Source organism: Pan paniscus, chromosome 14 (assembly GCF_029289425.2).
Source record: "Pan paniscus chromosome 14, NHGRI_mPanPan1-v2.0_pri, whole genome shotgun sequence".
NCBI classification, from domain to species: domain Eukaryota; kingdom Metazoa; phylum Chordata; class Mammalia; order Primates; family Hominidae; genus Pan; species Pan paniscus.
In genome coordinates this window covers 22,603,158-22,623,415 of record NC_073263.2, presented here as the reverse complement: position 1 = coordinate 22,623,415, position 20,258 = coordinate 22,603,158, and the positions used below count along the sequence as shown (strand labels likewise).

Sequence of the window (20,258 nt, the reverse complement as noted above, 5' to 3'; positions counted from 1 at the left end):
GCTCCTTCAAGCACTCCAGTTCCTGGCATTAAGGTCAGGTGTGCCTGGGATGCTTTAAATATTTGTTCTTTTAATTTTGCAATATCCAAAAACAAGTTTGTAAAGTGTCCTTCTAGATGCTTTTTTATTCTTTCCCAAATTTTGGTTTTATTAAGAGCTATTAATAGTTTCCACAAATCCTTATGTTTAGCTCCTACAACGGGCCATTATCATTTGAGGTTGAGGTGTCACTATACCGCCATGGTTCCAGATAATAGGAACTTTTGCCATACTTCTTATCATTTCTACCATCTGACCATTTTGTTCAGATCAGCTGAACATAGTGTGGCCATGGCACGCAGACTGAGAGGTGCAATTTAAGCTAAACATCCCCTCAGGGGACCAATCAATAATGTTTCCATAGGAATCATTGCACAGCACCTCTGCCTGTTCTGCAAAGCAATCTTCCTAAACAAGTACGTTCATTATTTCTGGCCAGGTTCTATTTTGTTTACAAATAGGTTTTTGAGGGCGGTATGCCTCAATTATAGGAGCAGATTTGTTACGGTAAATACTGAGATTAGAAAGCATGTGTAACTGTGTCATAGAGTGATTACATCCAGGCATTATTGCCAGCCAAGATTGATAAATATGCCCAATAAATATAATTGTTCTCTCTGTCAGCCCTTGTTGAAGGAATACTCATGGCAATGGTGATCACCGCTATCATAGCTACCATTAAATTACTCATTGTGACTGGTTGTTCCGGTTTCCTCAGGTTTCCTTCCACCATCTGTAACAGCTTCTTGATCTGTCCCCAGGTGGGTGGCTGTGTTTGACAGGTGTTACTCATGACATTTGGGGTCCTCCTCAGCATCAGCCACGACATGGCTGCAACTGGTGGGTCCTCGGGATCCTCCCGGAATCTCTTCCTTGGCATCTGACTCATGATAAGGTTTCAGGTGTCTTGATGGTATCCAAATTGGCTGTTGATTTTGGCCTGGAGGAATACAAGCATAACCTCTATCCCAAGTTATTATTTTACCTATTTCCCAACTTTTTGTTATCGGATCTCTCCACCAAATCAGTTGTTCTGCTTCTGTCTTTGCAGCTGTTTTCTGTAGATGCTGTTCAGCTGCTGATAACATCTGGCCTTTGGGCAGGCTCAAGAAATTTAAAGTTAATAATGCCAGATTCAATTATGTATGGGCTGTCCTATAATCCTTATTTCTCCCCCTTTTTTGTTTTTGCCATCAGTTGTTTATCTGTATGAAATAGTAACTGAGCATTTTCAATTAACTGTGTGGAATGGACCATGTATAAAGAATCAGAAATCACATTAATAGGCATATCAAAAGCAGTCAATACCTCAATTACAGCTACAATCTCTGCTTTTTGAGCTAAAGTGTAGGGTGTCTGGAAAACTTTACTTTTTTTTACCAGAATAAAAAGCTTTACCATTACTAGACCCATCTGTGAAACAATGAAAATGCTTAGAAGGCTGCAGCTTGTTTACTGCAGGAATTGTAAATGCAAACTGTTCATAGGCTTGCTCAGCTAAGGGGATAGTAAAGAAACAGTCTTTTAAATCTATGACTATTAAAGGCCAATTTTTTGGAATTATAGCAGAAGAAGGCAATCCTGGCTGTAATGCTCCCATAGGTTGTATAACTGAATTGATGGCTCTTAAGTCAGTTAACATTCTCCATTTACCTGATTTTTTCTTAATTACAAAAACTGGAGAATTCCAAGGGGAAAATGTTGGAGCTATGTGCCCATTTTCTAATTGTTCAGTAACTAATTCCTCTAAAGCCTCTAGTTCTCTTTACTTAGTGGCCACTGTTTTATCCAAATTGGCTTATCTGTTAACCATTTTAAAGGTATAGGTTCTGGAGGCTTAACAATGGCCACCATCAAAAACGATATCCTAATCTTTGGTGGAAACTTTGTCTTTCCGCTTGAAGTGGTTCTTTCAAACCTTGCAAATTTTTTCCTAGTCCCATACTAGGGACATACCCCATTTCATGCATCATCTGTTGATTCTGAGGGCTATGTAATTGTTCTGGAATTAGAACTTGTGCTCCCCATTGTTGTAATAAATCTCTCCCCCATAAATTTATAGATACAGAAGTTATAATTGGTTGAATAGTCCCAGGTTGTCCATCGGGCCCTTCACAATGCAAAATATAACTGCTTTGATATACTTCAGGGGCTTTACCAACTCCAACTATGTTAAATTGAGTGGGTTGAATTGGCCACGCGGACGGTCAGTGCTGTAGAGAAATGATTGAAATGTCCACTCCGGTATCTACCAAACCTTTAAATTTCTTTCCCTGAATAGTTGTTTCACAGGTAGGATGTTTATCAGTAACTCGATTTACCCAATAAGCTGCTTTGTCTTGTTTATTTGTGCTTCCAAATCCTCCTGTTCATTTAATTTCACTTTTCCCTGTTTCCATATATGGCACAATCAGGAGCTGTGCTATACACTCTCCTGGCTCTGCTTTCCAGGGAACAGAAGTAGATATAATAATTTGAATTTCCCCATTGTAATCTGAATCAATGACTCCTGTATGTATTTTTACCCCTTTTAAACTTAAGCTAGACCTTCCTAAAAGTAATCCTATCATCCCCGCTGGCAAGGGTCCACAGATTCCTCTTGGGACCTTTTGAGGGCGTTCCCCAGGCAGAAGGCTCACAGCTTTTGTGCAGTATAAATCTACTGCAGCACTACCAGCTGTGGCGGGGGACAGACATTGTACAGGGGTGAGGGAATGGCCGAAGCCGTAAATCCCTAGGTTTGGAATGGGGCCCAGGATGGGCCCCTCATGGCATTTCCTGAAATCAGGTTCCCATCTTTATCAAACTTAGAGTGACACTGATTACCCCAATGTTTTCCCTTTTTACATTTTGGACATATTTCAGGCTCAGCAGTTTTCTTTTTTCCCCTATCTGGCGGCCTGACTTGCTAATATTTTCTACATTCTTTTTTTGTATGACCATGCTTCCTACAGTTAAAACAAGCTCCAGGAAATGGAGTATTTCCTTTATCCACTCTCAGTCCTGCCACTGCCTGTGCTAGCAGAGTAGCCTTATGCAGATTACCTCCAATACCATCACAGGCCTTGATATAATCAACTAAATGTGCTTTCCCAAATTTAAAAGGACAAGGCTCAAATGTAGCTATAATATTTCCCTGTTGATCTGGCAGGTGTATTCTAACAGGGAACTGGCAAGCCTCTATATCACCCTCTTGTCTAGCTTGCTGAATTCCTGCCTGAATAGAACTGAGAGTGGTCGCTCAAGGTGCTGCTCGAACAGTCACTGGGGCAACTACTTTTAGCCCAGTGTCCTCTGGAAAAGAGAGATCTGCAGGGTCAGGCCACTCTTTTTCTTCAAAATAACAATGAGGGGGTGCAGAAGGGTAGGGATGAACCTCTCCCTCCTTTGCCACTTTAGCTTTAGCTGGCAAATAAACATGCTCTGTAACCTCTTCTGTTACTTCGTTATACCCTCCTTCCTCCTCATCATCAGTGTGAAAATACTCTCCTTCCTCCTGATCATCAGTTCACATCATCAGTGTGAACGAACCACAGCCCACACTTGTCCCATTGTTACCCTGATGCTTCTGAGCTCCTCTTCTTACTCACCACGGGGATTGCTTTAAGAGTACTTGGGTGTCCTCCAGCTAGTTCCACGTTCTCCAACTGTCGCTCCGGTGAACCTTTGGCCTGGATTCGAGCCCCCACATATGGGTGCCACTTGTCGATACCAGCTCGGTCAGGGAGACCCTAACCCAGTGGCATTAGAGGAATTAAAGACACACACACAGAAATATAGAAGTGTGAAGTGGGAAATCAGGGGTCTCACAGCCTTCAGAGCTGAGAGCCCCAAACAGAGACTTACCCACGTATTTATTAACAGCAAGCCAGTCATTAGCATGGTTTCTATAGATATTAGATTAACTAAAAGTATCCCTTATGGGAAATGAAGAGATGGGCTGAAATAAAGGGATGGGTTGGGCTAGTTATCTGCAGCAGGAGCATGTCCTTAAGGCACAGATTGCTCATCCTATTGTTTGTGGTTTAAGAATGCCTTTAAGCGGTTTTCTGCCCTGGGTGGGCCAGGTGTTCCTTGCCCTCATTCCGGTAAACCCACAACCTTCCAGCATGGGCGTCATGGCTATCATGAACATGTCACAGTGCTGCAGAGATTTTGTTTATGGCCAGTTTTGTGGCCAGTTTATGGCCAGATTTTGGGGGGCCTGTTCCCAACACAAGACATTAAAACAGGTTACGTATATTATATAGCAGAAGACCCTAAAAATAAAAAAATAAACCAAGTAACCCAAAATGAGAAAAGATTTGTATAGTTAATTGACAAATGGAATGTACTATACCACATTAATGAAAAAATGCAAATTAAAACTAAATATTCTGTGAATAGAATATTAGAAAAAATTATGATTGGCAAGAGGATGTAAAAATACATACTTATATCCACCTCTGGGTAGAGAGAATTATATTGGTCAGTATCCATCAACATTTTAAATGTGCAAACCTATACCTCAGGAATGCCTCCTGTAAGAATTTATCTTACAGTATGTACATAAGCAACTGCACATACATACTCGCCCACACAAGTCTTGTCATTGATGGTGTTCACCCATACACTACACACTGCTTTGTAATGTGCCTATTTTTTAACTCACAAATCAAAGACCTTTCAAAATCAGCCTATGTAAATCCTATCGTTCCTTTGATCTCTGTAAAATATATCACTGTATATTTTTTCAGCATTTCCTCAATTAATGAAACTTTAAATTATGTCCAAACAGTTGCTCAATACTGCATTTAATTAATTTCCAATTGGTTTTGGAAATGTTTTCTGTGTAGTTGTATATCTTTTCAATCTTGCAAATACCAGCTTTTATCTTTGGTTGATGTATATCTTCTACTCCTCAATCACTGATCTGTGCTCTATAATTTGTGTTAAAACCACCACACACATTTGTGATATTCAATGTCCCTTGCCTTGCAATTGTAGGAGCTATGAATATAGGTTTTGTGGTCAGCTTTATTAGAATGAGAGCTCCACCACCTGATAGCTATTGATCTTGGGCAAGTTCTTCGACTCCCTAAGCTTCAATTACCTCATTTGCTAAAAGTAGATAAGAAGAATATCTCTACTTCTTTAGTGAGTCAAAATAAGAAATAAAATAAGGTCTACAAATTGCCCCCCGAAAGCAACAGACGTTTATCATCTCTAGAGGAGTTCATTATTCCAGATTCTGTGGTGGAAGGAGGGGGATTTGGAATGAAATCAGGATTCCCAAACATTTATGAGGAAAAATAAAAGTTGAAGCCTTCCATTTCTAAAATATCTTTTCAAGGTATAATACAAAATTTTAGAGTAGTTTAATTCAAAACTCTGAAAAAAATGGCAGTCACAATTGACTCGTTACTGGTCTCTTTTAGTTTCACCAACTCTGTTTAGCAAACCTCTTTAATCCTATCATAGAAATACAAATAATCTTTTCTTCTTAAGAACCGAGAAATTCCAATGCAATACTATAGAAAGAAAAAAAGTAAATGTTGAAATAAGGGATTGTAAGATAGAGTAATAAACTAAAAGCACACAGCAAACATTATAAATAGAAAAACTAAATATCCAGGGAAGACAATGGTGTTGAATTAGATAAATTGTGTAAAACCTTCACTTAACTGTTTAGCATTTAAGGTTAATTATTGAAATTGCATTGCTACTTTTACAAAATTCTATCTTCCTTTTACAAAGTTATGACATTTAAATTATTTTATCAACCATGTAATCTGGTTAATTAGCTCAGAAAGCAAAATGAAGATAAAAAAGCATGACTATGGTTTTAGGAAGACCTGATACTAGCTGTGTGATTCTGGCCAAGTGCTTAACTCCTTTCCATCCCCTTTCTTCATCTCCAAATGAGGGCCATCAGTACCTCAACTTCGAGGGTTTTAATGAAGAGTAGATAAAATAAATGAGGAGTATCCACCATGTGCCTTGAACACAGTAAGTACACAACACATGGTAGCTGATGTTCTTGAGAATCTTGGCATTCATATTTTGAGAACTACTTTTTCCCTCAAAGAGCTGATAATGTTAGGGTAAAAAGAAATGTAAGCATGTAATAATAAAATTCCAGAATTCAGGCTTATGCACTCAAGGTCACCTAAGGAAATTGGTATTGTTGTTTTCAGATGCTTGGGCCATACTCCGCCCAATTTTTTAAGTATCTCAAAGATAAAACCCAGAAACTCCTTTCTTCAAGAGAATCTCAGCAACCCTAGGAATCTACCGCTATTCTGCTACTATCACTGGTCTGGTTCTAGTTTTCCACGTAGCAACCCTCCCCATTTCATATTTTATTTCCTGAATAAACATCCTCCCACTTCTCCCTCCTGTATGTTTTTTCCTCATCTACCATTAGAGCAGACAATTGCCCAACACTTTTCTTTATTCAGGTCTCTCCAGAGGGTAGTCCATATATATTTGTAAACAAATTTTGTCTGGTGTCTTGCCATGGCTGAAATCTTTCTTTTCTTTCTCTACTGCAGCCCCAATAGGCTTGGTACTTGTCTATTAGATCACACCACGTCAATGCTTCCCATGGTGATTCCTGAAGGCCATTGCTATCATAGTCACTGCCAGCTAGCATCGCTGCTATTTCTGATTCCACGGTTTTATCATCCTCCATTCATGCAGCACTTTCTTGAAACCAAATGCGTGTTATTTATTTCTCCTAAAGTCCATCTCTTTACATTTGATTCATTTTTCTAACTTATAAAAAATTCCATCATCCAGCACTCATGATATTTTCAGCTGCAGCATCTGCATAAGACATATAAAGTATCTGCTATATGTTCACTCCCATCATTGGCTAACATGTTGCATGGTTTCCCCTCTGGTTCTCTGTTTTATACCTTCCCAGGCAGGTTAAGACCCATTGTATGTTCATGTTATAATTCAAATATAGGCTTAACACTTTCTAACCAAATCATAACTCTTCTAGAATGAAGAGTGTGTGGGAGTGATAGATAGATAGATAGGTGCAGATAGATAGGTTGGTATCCTTGACACAAATTGAAAATGCTCAATAAATATTGGCTAAATGAATGGAAGAGCTGGCTGGTTGGACAAGATGACCTTGGATCATGTAGGAAATGGTCAAACCGAACAACTGTAATGTGATGTTTTTTCCAGTTAGGATCACCATTAGCTACAAAATGCTCCAATTAATTAGTAAATGCAAATTTAAAATTTAGATGCAAAAAAAGAGATGCTACCATTTAAACATATTTTTTTGCTATGCTTTATTTGTACCTTTCCTTTAAGTAATAATTCTACCTTAAAAGAGTATATCAAATATAATAATTCCTTATTATGAATAATTTTGAGGGTTGCAATTAAGAAGAAATGGATAAATGTTATAGAACAGGCAGAAAAAATTATTCTACAGAAAGGTATAAAGAGAATTCAGAATCTGGGGATATATTTTATGGACTGATATAGTTTGAGTGTCTCCTTCAAATCACATGTTGAAATGGTGGGAGAAGCACCTCCTACCAGGCCCCAGTGTTATAGAGATGGGATCTGGTAGGAGGTGTTGAGATCATGGGGGTGTACCCCTCATGAATGGTTTAGTGCCATCCCCTTGGTGATGAGTGAGTTCATGCAAGATCTGGTTATTTAAAAGTGCGTGGGCCGGGTGCATTGGCTCACGCCTGTAATCTCAGCACTTTGGGAGGCTGAGGCGGGAGGATCACAAGGTCAGGAGTTCAAGACCATTCTGACCAACACAGTGAAACCCCATTTCTACTAAAAATACAAAAAATTAGCTGGGCATGGTGGTGCACACCTGTAGTCCAAGCTACTGGGGAGGCTGAGGCAGGAGAATCACTTGAACCCAGGAGGTGGAGGTTGCAGTGAGCCAAGATCAAGCCACTGCACTCCAGCCTGGGCAACAGAGCAAGACTTCATCTCAAAAAAAAAAAAAAAAAAAGTGTGTGCACCTCCCATCCCCTTTATTGCTTCAGCTGTCGCCATGTGATGTGTAAGCTCAGCCCTCGGCCATGAGTCGAAGCTCCCTGAGGCCTCTTCAGAAGCCAAGTAGATGCTGGCGCCATGCTTCCTATACAGCCTGCAGAGCCATGAGCCAATTAAAACTCTTTTCTTTATGAATTACCCAGCCTCAGATATTTCCTTATAGCAACATTAGAATAGACTGACGCAAGGACAGTATAGGAGTTTTTCTGAAGAAAGAAATTAAACAACATATAACCAGTTGATGATAAATGTCTTTCTGTGGAGAAGAAATGTTTCTAGAGGTTTACATTTTTATGTTTTAATTTTCACTCCACTGCCCTCTCCTGTGAAAGACGCAACCTCTCTAGATTCAAGTTATCTGATATATAAAATAATTTTTCAAGCTGACTTACTGAATATCTTAGAAATTTGAGAGCTCTAAAATCTACCAAAATACATTTAACTACTACTTACTCTATTTTTTAAAAAAGCCTTTGTCTTCACTCGAAGAATTTTGCTGCTAATTTCTCAAAATGTAGTATTATTAGTTTTCAGCCAAAGTTTTGTTATTTATTGGAAAAAAGTACAAAGTTGCAGCTGTAAAGGATGAATAGATCTAGGAATGTAATGTATAACATGAGGGTTATCATTAATAATATTGTATTGTATACTGGAAATTTGCTAAGACAGTAGATTTTGGGTACTTTTACGACACACACAAAAAGGTAAGTATTGGGGAGGATAGATATGTTAATTTGCTTGATGTTTTACTATGTATATGTATATCAAAACATCATGTTGTGCACTTTAAATATATACAATAAAAATATTTTGGAAGATAGTGAACAGTGTAAAAAGAGTTCAAATTCATTTTCAAGGACATTTTATAGTTAAAGCTGGGAGTCAATGAAGGATTTCTCATATTTATAATCAGATACATGTAACACAGTTTCTTTTTCTACCATTTCTACCAAAATCACATAATGATGTTTTTCTCTTTATTGCTCTTACTTGGTTGTTTATACCATGCTGTGACTTTACCCCTTATTTTATGCTTCAGGAAGTGCTAAGAGTCAAATGTAACTTATATTCAGTGGTAGCTAAAGCGCCCATTTTATAATGTGTTGAGCAAGCCTTCTGAGCACAGGATTTGTAACAGAAGGGAGTACAAAAACGTGAGACCAAGTGACCTGTTTGTGCCTAAGAGAAATAAATATGAAATATAGAGGCCATGATGATTACATTGCACAAACCAACCTTTCTTCAATGTGAGGGTTTCTCTGGAACATTGTAATGGGAAATAGATGTGAGTCCTAAAACAAAAGTGTTTACTTCCTGAAGAAAACAGCTGAGAAAGTGCGAAGCCAAAGAGCGTCTACAGAGCTATTTCTATACAATCAATGCAAGCTCAATAAGGGAGGCTTTGATTTGCTACCCAGGCAAGAAGGGAAGCCTAGAGATGCTGACCTTCCCCAGTTGGCAACATCTCAAAGACGAGTCACTGGCGAAGGCATTTGGAGTTCTCATCGTTCTTCTTTAAGTGTCTGTGTTTGAAGTTTACACACAGTCTATTCACCTTGGCCACATTTATAAATGTGCTTAACAGTATCTGTAAATCACTATGTTTCAAAAGTTTTTCACTTTAATTTTTTTCTCATCAGTTCTCTCACACTCTCATTTCTAAACAAGTAATTATGCCTTTTGCAGTAAAAAGCAGACTTATGCGGTACCTGCTGAGTTTCATAAAACTGAATATTGTCTTTGGAAGCAAGCTTCCTCTCCGTAGCTTCAGTGGAAATGGTCATAAATCATATATAATTAGGTAAGTAGATTGTGCCATATTCAGCATTTGAGAAGAATACCATGAAATGGGAGGCAATTTTCTGTCTTTTTCCCTTAGTGAAAAGATAACAAGTTTCAGTCCTCATTTTGAAAGTCTTTAGACACACTAATTGGTTTTTATTTGTTTTTGTTTTTTCCTTCCAAGGAAGAAAAGTAATCAAACATCATTTGGTGTTGTAGCAATGTAATAGAAAAAATGAAAATTAAAAACAACGATGAATTAGAGATTTATCCTACCTCCTAGAGTCTGATACTAACATCACCACTGCTGATAAAATCCAGATCTTCACTGGAACACTGGAAGAGCGGTCAGTACAGCCCTCCCTTTCATTTCCAGGAAAGAGAAGTCTAGCCATGGAGGCAGTGAGTCAGAGCCTAAAACAAATCCAGAGGTGCTCCAGTCCCATTATCAGGGTTCTTCACTGTCCCTCTTGTTTGATGCAGTTCTACTTTTTCTTTCCTAGTGTCTTTGAGGGCTTAAATTTGGTTCAAAAAAGGTCTTGAAACCAAGACCCACCAAATTGGGAAGGACCAGAAGGGCAAGGTAAAGTTACTGCCTATTTTTGTGTAGTAATGTTTGTTTTGCTTTGTTTTCAAGTGTTTCCTGGGGAGAGGAAATAAAGAAGCTTGGACAGTTAAGAGAAAAGCAGTTTGCATTAGTCAATAATGGAGGATATAAAAATTGCAGAATTGGCCTGGTGCAGTGGCTCATACTTGTAATCCTAGTACTTTGGGAGATTGAGGCAGATGGATCGTCTGAGGTTAAGAGTTCGAGACCAGTCTGGCCAACATGGTGAAACCCTGTCTCTACTAAAAATACAAAAATTAGCTGGGCCTGCTGGCTAACCCAAGTTATAGGAGACTGAGGGAGGAGAATCGGTTGAACCCAGGAAGTGGAGGTTGCAGTGAGCCGAGATCATGCCACTGCACTCCAGCCTGGGCAACAGAGAGAGACTCTGTCTCAAAACAAAAACAAAAACAAAAACAAAAACTGCAGAATTTAGAAATGCTATTAAGGAAATACATTGTATGTGGATTTCCAAAGAATGGTGTCAGAAGTGTGACAGTGCGGAAGGACAGCTTTGTGGAGGAGGTACATTCTTATGTTATTTTCCTTTCACCTTTTCATAAATGAGGCAACAAGAGCTTCTTTAAGTGTAATCCCCAGACCAGCAGCATTGGCATTCTGTGAGAACCTGATAGAAATGCAAATTTCTAGGTCTTCACTCACACCTGTTCAGAGGCCTAGCAATGTGTATTACGAGAAGCTATTCAGGTTATTCTGATGTACACTAAAGTTCCAGAACTCCTGATGCAGAGGGTACATGAAGAGATACATAGTTAGATATATCTTCTAAGTCAGATACATCCTCCAAAACCTGGGTGCACTTACTATGTGACCTTGAAGAGGTACTTAACTTCAAAAGATATTGGCATTCTCCTCTATAAATGGAAACAGTAATAAATACATTGTAGGATGGTTGTCAGAGTTAAATGAGATATTGAATAGGTAATAAAATATTAGATGGAACCTTTCCTGTTACCTTGCTAAATGACCAACAAGTACATCCACATTCTAATGAGAATCATTAGATATGTCCAAGCAGAAATTCCCAAAATGCAACAGAAGTGATCCAGCATCCATCAAGCTTCTATAGCCTACAAGAGGAGATCTGAAATTGCAAGGACAATGTTTAATGGAATTTTCAGGAGTGGATTAAGTTGCAGAGAGTGTTAAGATTTTTTTTTTCCTACTTTCTTTTTAGGAGATAAAAGTATGTTTTTCCCTCCCAATAGGCCAAGAGGGAATACTCCAAGAAAACTCTTCTGGAGACAAAAAGTCCATAAAGGAAAGTAAGATATGTAATCATCTGCTAGTTTTATTGTAGGTCCATTTGGACACAGCCATTTAGGTAGAGCAAGGCAAAATAATTCTTGTGAGGACCTCTCATCTGTCCCCAGGATGAGGGAACATAGGTTAATATTGACTCTGATGTGTTCCTTTCCACGTTGAGAATTTTAAAGTCTGCAAATCTGTAGTCCAAAATTGATTCCAGGAAGAGGAGTGAGCAGTTGGGCCTTGAAGAATGCACAAACGTGCCACACAAGAGAGTCAGTATGTGGAGGCTGCCAGAGAAGACATAGCAGCCAGTCATTCTCAGCTGAGTGAGGACCATGGGGAGCACCAGCTCAGGGGTAAGACTCTATCCTTCCAACATCCTTTCCCCCCAACACCCATTTTCTTTGTTCTGATCCTGGAAGAGTCAGAAGGTGGAGGAGAGAGTGAGGAAAGGCTGAGCAAGGTGAAAGTGTAGGTATCTTTCTTTAATTATGGCTGGTCCCTGAATTGGGGGAAGGGCAGATATTTGAGTATGATATGACAATAAAGTCAGGTTTTAGACTAAATTGGACTATTATAGTTTTTTTTTTTTTTTTTTTTTTTTTTTTTTTTTTTTTTAGATGGAGTCTTGCTCTTGTCACCCAGGCTGGAGTGCAATGGCGTGATCTCTGCTCACTGCAACCTCTGCCTCCCAGGTTCAAGTGATTTTCCTGCCTCAGCCTCCCAAGTAGTTGGGATTACAGGCACCCACCACTACGCCCAGCTAATTTTTGTGTCTTTAATAGAAACAGGGTTTCACCATATTGGTCAGGCTGGTCACGAACTCCCGACTTCAGGTGATCCACCTGCCTCGGCCTCCCAAAGTGCTGGGATTACAGGCGTGAGCCACTGCACTCGGCTGGACTATTATAATTTCCAAAAATGACACTGTTCTAGTAGATGGGAAACTACTGAAAAGTGATGGAATCTTATCCAAAGGGCTGATGGCGAACAAAAGAGATGTAATAAAGTTTGAAGGAAGAGATAGGAAAAAAACAGTAAAATAATTTTTGATTTGTACTTCAACAAATCTACTGCTTTCAATACACTTTCACATGTAAATTACCTAAGAGAGTGCCTGTAATTTAGAAGCAGGTCAGTACATGTTTATTTTCTTTTCCTTTTGGTTTTTCTCTCTCTTTTTGTGACTCTCTAGGAAGGCTGTAAGGAACAGGTGATTAAATGTGACCTTTCATGATTTTTCAGTTAAAAGGTTGCTGTGGTTCAAATGACGGTGTCCTCTCTAAAATACATGTTGAATAATCCCTAATGTACTGAGAGCTGCGGCCTTTGGGAGGTGACTAAGTCATGAGGACTCTGCCTTCATGAATGGGATTAGCACCCTAATAAAACGGGACAAGTTTCAAGAGAGCACTCTCTTGCTCTTTCATGCCTTCCACTTGTGAGGACACAGCATTCTTCCCCTTTGGAGGATTCAGCAACAAGGCACCATCTTCGAGACAGAGCAACTCTTACCCAACACAGAACCTGCTGGCACCTTGATCTTGGACTTCCCAGCTTCCAAAACTATGAGACTATTAATATATTTCTATTGCTTGTAGCTTACCCAACCTGTAGAATTTTGTTATAGCAGCACAAAGGGTCAAAACCATATGTAAGAAATTTTAACACCTATCTGTTCTGAAGAACTAAACCAGAATAATAAATACTTTTCAGAAGGATTTTGACTCATAAAAGAGTATTACAGCAATTTTTTTCTTCTCATGTCAGAGAGAAAAAATTATTAATAAGATTAAATTCAATAAGAGTTTAGAAGACTTGAAAATTAATAGGAGTTAATGTTTTATCTTAGTATTTTATTTCTTTGCATTTGTTTATAGTTTAAATTCTGTCAAAATTATTTTAATAAAAAGATGTAATGAATTTTTAAATATCTGTAGAATTGTGTGATACAGTCTGAAATGTTTAGTGTTATCTGAAAAAAAATTCTCATTCCTGGGTTGACAAATCTCAGCTGTCACAATGCACCTGAAGGCAGTCAACCCTTATGTCAACTGAAGTTAGCTGGAAATGTGGAACAGAGAATAGAGGAGCCTGGCTCAAGACTAAGGGTAGAAGATGTTCAAGTTGACTTGATCACTCTTACCTAGAGTCAACTTTAATCAGAAGTTCTAATAATTCATTCCTGAATGAATTCAAGACTTCCTGTGGGAATATTCCCACTGATTTTTTTCTCACTCTTCACCCAATCCCAAGATAAGATGACTTCTAAAAACTACATGAGTGTGGCCGGGCACGGTGGCTCTTGCTTGTAATCCCAGCACTTTGAGAGGCCAAGGCGGAAAAATCACGAAGTCAGGAGTTTGAGACCAGCCTGGCCAACATAGTGAAACCCCGTCTCTACTAAAAATACAAAAAATTAGCTGGGCATGGTGGCGGGCACCTGTAATCCCAGCTACGTGGGAGGCTGAGGCAGGAGAATCACTTGACACCAGGAGGCAGAGGTTGCAGTGAGCCGAGATAACGCCATTGCACTCCAGCCCAGGCGACAGTGTGAGACTCCGTCTCAAAAAAACAAAAAACAAAAACAAACAAAAACACTACATGACAGAAATAATTTATATTTTATTAAAACAATGTAGAAAACAACTTACTATAAGTATATTAAAAATGAGCATTATACATTTATTTGCTTTTACCTAAAATTAGCTAAATGATACTTAAAGAATATTAAAGAATGCATAAATAGTTCCCTATTGCAGCACTTTTGGATAGCTACTTTTGTGACATAATTAGCAAATTTGATGATTTAATCAAAATCTCACCTTGGTCCTGCAGAAAGATGGAAAACTAGAAATGTGAGTTGCTGCAGGTACAAAATTTGTTCTTTGAACAGCAAACAGTTGCTTCGTGCCAACTACTGTCCTAAACACTTTATATATAGCCATAGGCAGCTTTCTGTTTTAACTGTGTTACCTTTATTGTGTAGCTTTTTTTTTCTTATTTGGACTATTCTAAATTACGAAATTACAGACGGTGGTGTGATTATTGTTAATACTTTTTCTTCCTAATAGTCACACCAAAAAGCCCACTTCCTGTAACCTAGAACTCTTTCTTTTCTTTCTCTTTCCCTCCCTTTCCCTTCCCCTCCCTTTCCCTTCCCCTCCCTTCCCCTTCTCCTTCCCTTCCCCTTCCTTTCTCCCTCCCTCCTTTCCTTCACTTTCCTTTCCTTTCTTTCTTTCTTTCTCTTACCTGGAGCTCCTCTTTCTTTTTCTTTCTCCTTTCTTTCTTTTCTTTTTCTTTTTCTTTTTTGAGACGTAGTCTGGTTCTGTCGCCCAGACTGGAGTGCAGTGGCGCTATCTCGGCTCACTGCAAGCTCCGCCTCCCGGGTTCACGCCATTCTCCTGCCTCAGCCTCCCGAGTAGCTGGGACTACAGGCGCCCGCCACCACGCCCGGCTAATTTTTTGTATTTTTAGTAGAGACAGGGTTTCACCATGTTAGCCAGGATGGTCTCGATCTCCTGACCTCGTGATCCGCCCACCTCGGCCTCCCAAAGTGCTGGGATTACAGGTGTGAGCCACTGTTCCTGGACAGTTTGATTATATTTTTAAATGTGTTCTACTAATCTCTGGCTTTAGTTTGGAATGTGTAGTTAATTTACATTTAATATGATTACCGATAAGGTAATATTTACATGTGCCATATACCTATTCATTTGTCTTATGTATTTTTTGATTCTGTGTTCATTCATTATGGCTTCTTTTTATTAAATAAATATTTTCAGGTATACTATTTAAATTCCTTTATTTATTTTTACTATATATTTTTTGAGCAATTCCATTAGTTGTTGCCCTCGGGACTCCAGTTAACATCTTAACTTTAAAATTTTGGTGCATGTCAACAGCAACTTGATTTCAATAGTACACACAATTTTCTTCCAATATAGGTTTATTTTCTTTCTTCTCCTTTGTGTTTTATGTAATAGTAATGACATTATAAGCCTACCAACACAGTTTTATAATTACTGATGTATTCCATTGTCTTTTAAATTGGATAGCAGAAGAAAAGTATCACAAATAAAATTATGCTTTACTTTCTTTTACATTTGCCTACGTAGTCACTGGTAATGGTGCCCTTTATACTTCATGTGGACTCAGGTTACTTTCCAGTGCCCTTTAATTTCAGTCTGACAGATTCTCCTTAGTATTCTTTATTTGACAGTTCAGCCAGCAACAAGTTTTCCAAATATTTGTTTTTCTGAGAATGTCAATTTCACCTTCAGTTTCGAAGGATGTTTTTTGTTAGATATGGATTTCTTGGTTGATAGTCCTTTTTTTTAGAACTTTGAATATGTCATCTGACTAACTTCTGGCCTCCATGGTTACTGCTGAGAGTCAGATGGTTTTCTTAGTGAGGATCCCTTGTATTTAATGTGTGACTTTTTAAATAACTTTTACTCCCATTACGGATAAGCTAGTATGATTGATGGTATCTCACAGGTCTCTGTCTGACTCCCCATTCTTTTTTTTTTTTTTTTTTTTTTTTGAGATGGAGTCTCACTTGTCGCCCAGGCTGGAGTGCAGTGGCGGCATCTCAGTTCACTACAACCTCTGCTTCCTGGGTTCAAGTGATTCTCCTGCCTCAGCCTCCTGAGTAGCTGGGATTACAGGCATTTGCCACCATGCCCAGCAAATTTTTGTAGTAGAGATGGGGTTTTGCCATCTTAGCCAGACTGGTCTCAAACCCCTGACCTCAGGTGATCTGCCTGATTCAGCCTCCCAAAGTGCTAGGATTACATGTATGAGTCACTGCACCCAGCCTCCATTCCTTTTTATTCATTATTTTGTCTTACTGTTCCTAAGACTGGATAATTTCAACTGACCTAGCATCAAGTTCATGAATTCTTTCTTCTGGCACTCCAATTCTACTGGTGACCTCTCCAGTGAATTTGTATTTAAGTTATTGTGCTTTTAAACTGCAGAATTTCTATTTGCTTCTTTTAAAATAATTTTTCTCTTTGTTGTTGTTTTTTATTTGGGTGAGTTGTCATTTACATTTTCCTTTAGCTCTTTAGACATGATTTTGGCTAGTTCTTTGAAACATATTACCAGTTAATCTAAAGTATTTTCCTAGTATATGTAATATCTTGTCTTCCTCGCAGATAATTTCTAGTAACTGGCCTTTTTTTCGGTGTATGGATTATCCTTTCCTGTTTCTTCACATATCTCATTTTTTTCTTAAAGACTAGATAATTTTAAATATGATAATGTGGAAATTTTGGAAATCAGATACTTCTCGGCACTTTTTTGTTTTGTTTCTGTTCTGGTTTTACTTTATTTTTGTTGTTTATTTATTTAGTTGTTTGTGTTGCGATTGTTGTTGCTGCTGTTACTGTTTGTTTAGCGACTTTCTGTATTTGTCATGGGTAGCACTGAAGGCTTGGCTTGGATAGCTTAGTGGTCAGCTAATGTTTTGACAAAGATTTTCCTAAATATTTTAGACCAGTTAGTCTCCCATCCTTTGCCTAGGGGTTCAGTATGTGTGTTGGGACATACCTCCAATGCACCAGCACACCATTTGCAACTATGTATTTGTTTTTACTTCCTATTTGTGCAGATCCTCAAAGCCATAAAGTGGTGAAAGATGAGAACCGTGGCCGGGCAAGGTGGCTCACGCCTGTAATGCCAGCATTTTGGGAGGCAGAGGCGGGCGAATCATGAGGTCAGGAGATCGAGACCATCCTGGCTAACACGGTGAAACCCTGTCTCTACCAAAAATGCAAAAAAAATTAGCCGGGCATGGTGGCAGGCACCCGTAGTCCCAGCTACTCAGGAGGCTGAGGCAGGAGAATGGTGTGAACCTGGGAGGCGGAGCTTGCAGTGAGCTGAGATGGCGCCACTGCACTCCAGCCTGGGCGACAGAGCGAGACTTCGTCTCAAAAAAAAAAAAAAAAAAAAAAAAAGAGTGAGAGCCCTTTCATGTGTTACTTGGCCGTGTACACAGTCCTGCACATGCATGTGGCCTTTTAGATTCCAGGAATGCACCAGAGCTTTTAAAAATCTTCTATGAAAAACTAATTCTTCATTTTTTCATTTTAACTTCCTTTCTCTCTCCCTCCCTCCCTCCCTCATTTCCTTCACTTTCCTTTCCTTTCTTTCTTGCCTAGAGCTTCCTTTTCTTTTTCTTTTAATTTTTTTTTTTTTTTTAGACGGCGTCTCACTCTGTCGCCCAGGCTGGAGTACAGTGGTGCGATCTCAGCTCACTGCAAGCTCCGCCTCCCGGGTTCACGCCATTCTCCTGCCTCAGCCTCCCGAGTAGCTGGGACTACAGGCGCCCGCCACCACGCCTGGCTAATTTTTTTTTGTTTTGTATTTTCAGTAGAGACGGGGTTTCACCATGTTAGACAGGATGGTCTTGATCTGCTGACCTCGTGATCCACCCGCCTCGGCCTCCCAAAGTGCTGGGATTACAGGCGTGAGACACAGCGCCCGGCCTCTTTTCTATTTATTTTATTATTATTATTATTATTATTATTATTGCTGTTATTATTATTATTATTATTATTACTATTTTGAGATGGAGTTTCGCTCTTGTTGCCCAGGCTGGAGTGCAAAGGCACGATCTCAGCCCACTGCAACCTCCTTCTCCCAGGTTCAAGTGATTCTCCTGCCTCAGCCTCCCGAGTAGCTGGGATTACGGGCATGTGCCACCATGCCTGGATAATTTTGTATTTCTAGTAGAGACAGGGTTTCTCCATGTTGGTCAGGGTGGTCTCAAACTCCCGACCTCAGGTGATCCACCCGCCTTGGCCTCCCAAAGTGCTGGGATTACAGGCATGAGCCACCACGCCCGGCCTTCATTTTCTTTTCTATTTATGGGTTGGGGACAGGTAGGGCTGTATGAGTGGCTACTATGTGCTAGTTGTTGGAAATGAAGAGATGCGTAAAATATTATCTGTTCCATCTTGGAATCCTACTCTCAGGTCTTTGTGGTACAAAAAACAATATGGAAAACAATTCAAAATTGTTCATTTTGCTCTATGTAAGGGAAAGTATCAATAGAATTATTTTAATCTGACAACTTGATTTTCAGTTAAGATGAATCCCTGTTACCTGAAAGTTAGTTTTTTTGGTAATATTTCCAATGTATATGGTACTTTTTTTCTCCATAGCATTATCATATTATATTGCAGATTTCTTTTATATGATATAAAATTCAATAAAAATGTAATATCTAATATACCTTATAAATTACAAGGTTTGTGAGACAGAGCTTGATATACAGATTTGAGGTGGGTATAAAAAATTTCATAACAATCCAAAGTGATAATAAAGAAAACTCAAAGTACATGTCAGATAAACATTATTTTACATTTGATTGCCACAGAATGGTCAAGAAAAGAAAAATGGCACCATGGAAACATGAGCAAAGGACACCAAGTTAGTAATAAAAGTAACAAACGAACACTTGCAAGATGTTCACTGCACAGAAATCAAAATAATTACATTAATAGTAAAAAGCAAAGCAAACTTTTACATCAAATGGCCTGAAATATTTCCAGCTCATCCTCTGCTGAGAAAGTACACTAACATACATTTTTGTAGGATCCTTAGCTATATATATATATCAAAAGCTTTTAAAATTATAGCTGGCTCTGTGGTGCCATGGATAACGCATTAGACTTCTAAAATTATATCCTTTGACCTCTATTTCTAATTTTAAGAATTTTTCCTAGGTCAAAAATTCAAAAATACCAAGAAATTAATAAAAGTAAGGAAAATTATTCCAGTAATAATAAAATGGTAAAAATTAAGAACAATCTAAATTTCCAATACAAAGGAGTCTGATTAAATAAATTATAGTTCACAGTATATGGGATATGATGGACTATTAAATTAGGGGAAAATTATACTTTAATATCAAACAACACTGGGTAGGTAGATAGTATGAGGTCAAACTAGACAAACAGATAACTAGTTAACTACATAATTATTCCAATTTTTAATTTAGACACAGTTTCTGTAAATATATGCACTAGCATACACATGTATTCACACAGATGAATGTCTAGAATGTCACACACTCAAGAAGTAACAGTGGTAACAGCAGTTATGTCTGTATGACTCATAATTGGATAGCTTTAAGGAGATTTTTTTCTCTTTATGTCTTTTAATATTTTTAAATTTTCTAAAATCAAAATAAATTCCTTTCATAACCACAGTAAATAAAGTTTCTTAGAAGAGTAGACATTTGTCAGGCAAAAAATAGCATGAACATTCAAAACAGTAGGCAAAACACACTGGGGAGTACAGAGAAGCAAAGGGCATTTATCTGCTCTTCAGGGGTTCCCACAAGGGTGAATTTTAAGCTTTCTATTCCCTTCCAAAATTTAAAGGCTTTTGCTGAGTCTATGATCTATAATCACCCAAGCCCTCTGGTTAACAGAGAGGGTACAAAGCAGTAATGATTGTGTTTTACAGGATTTAAAGAGAATTTCTCTAGTCCCTAAGGAAAACAGCCCCCGAGAAATCAATA

The 20,258-nt window shown here is 38.6% G+C and overlaps 1 long non-coding RNA gene across 1 annotated transcript in view; it reads left to right on the top strand.

The window, feature by feature from the left end:
* LOC117975550 (uncharacterized) overlaps positions 1–18,582 on the top strand; it is a 34,945-nt gene extending 16,363 nt beyond the window's left edge. The window contains exons 3-6 of the long non-coding RNA XR_004665832.3: positions 9,748–9,862; positions 10,028–10,190; positions 11,680–12,078; positions 12,968–18,582. This is a non-coding gene — a long non-coding RNA (uncharacterized LOC117975550). The remainder of the gene's footprint in view (positions 1–9,747; positions 9,863–10,027; positions 10,191–11,679; positions 12,079–12,967) is intronic.
* The last annotated feature ends 1,676 nt before the right edge of the window (positions 18,583–20,258 follow it).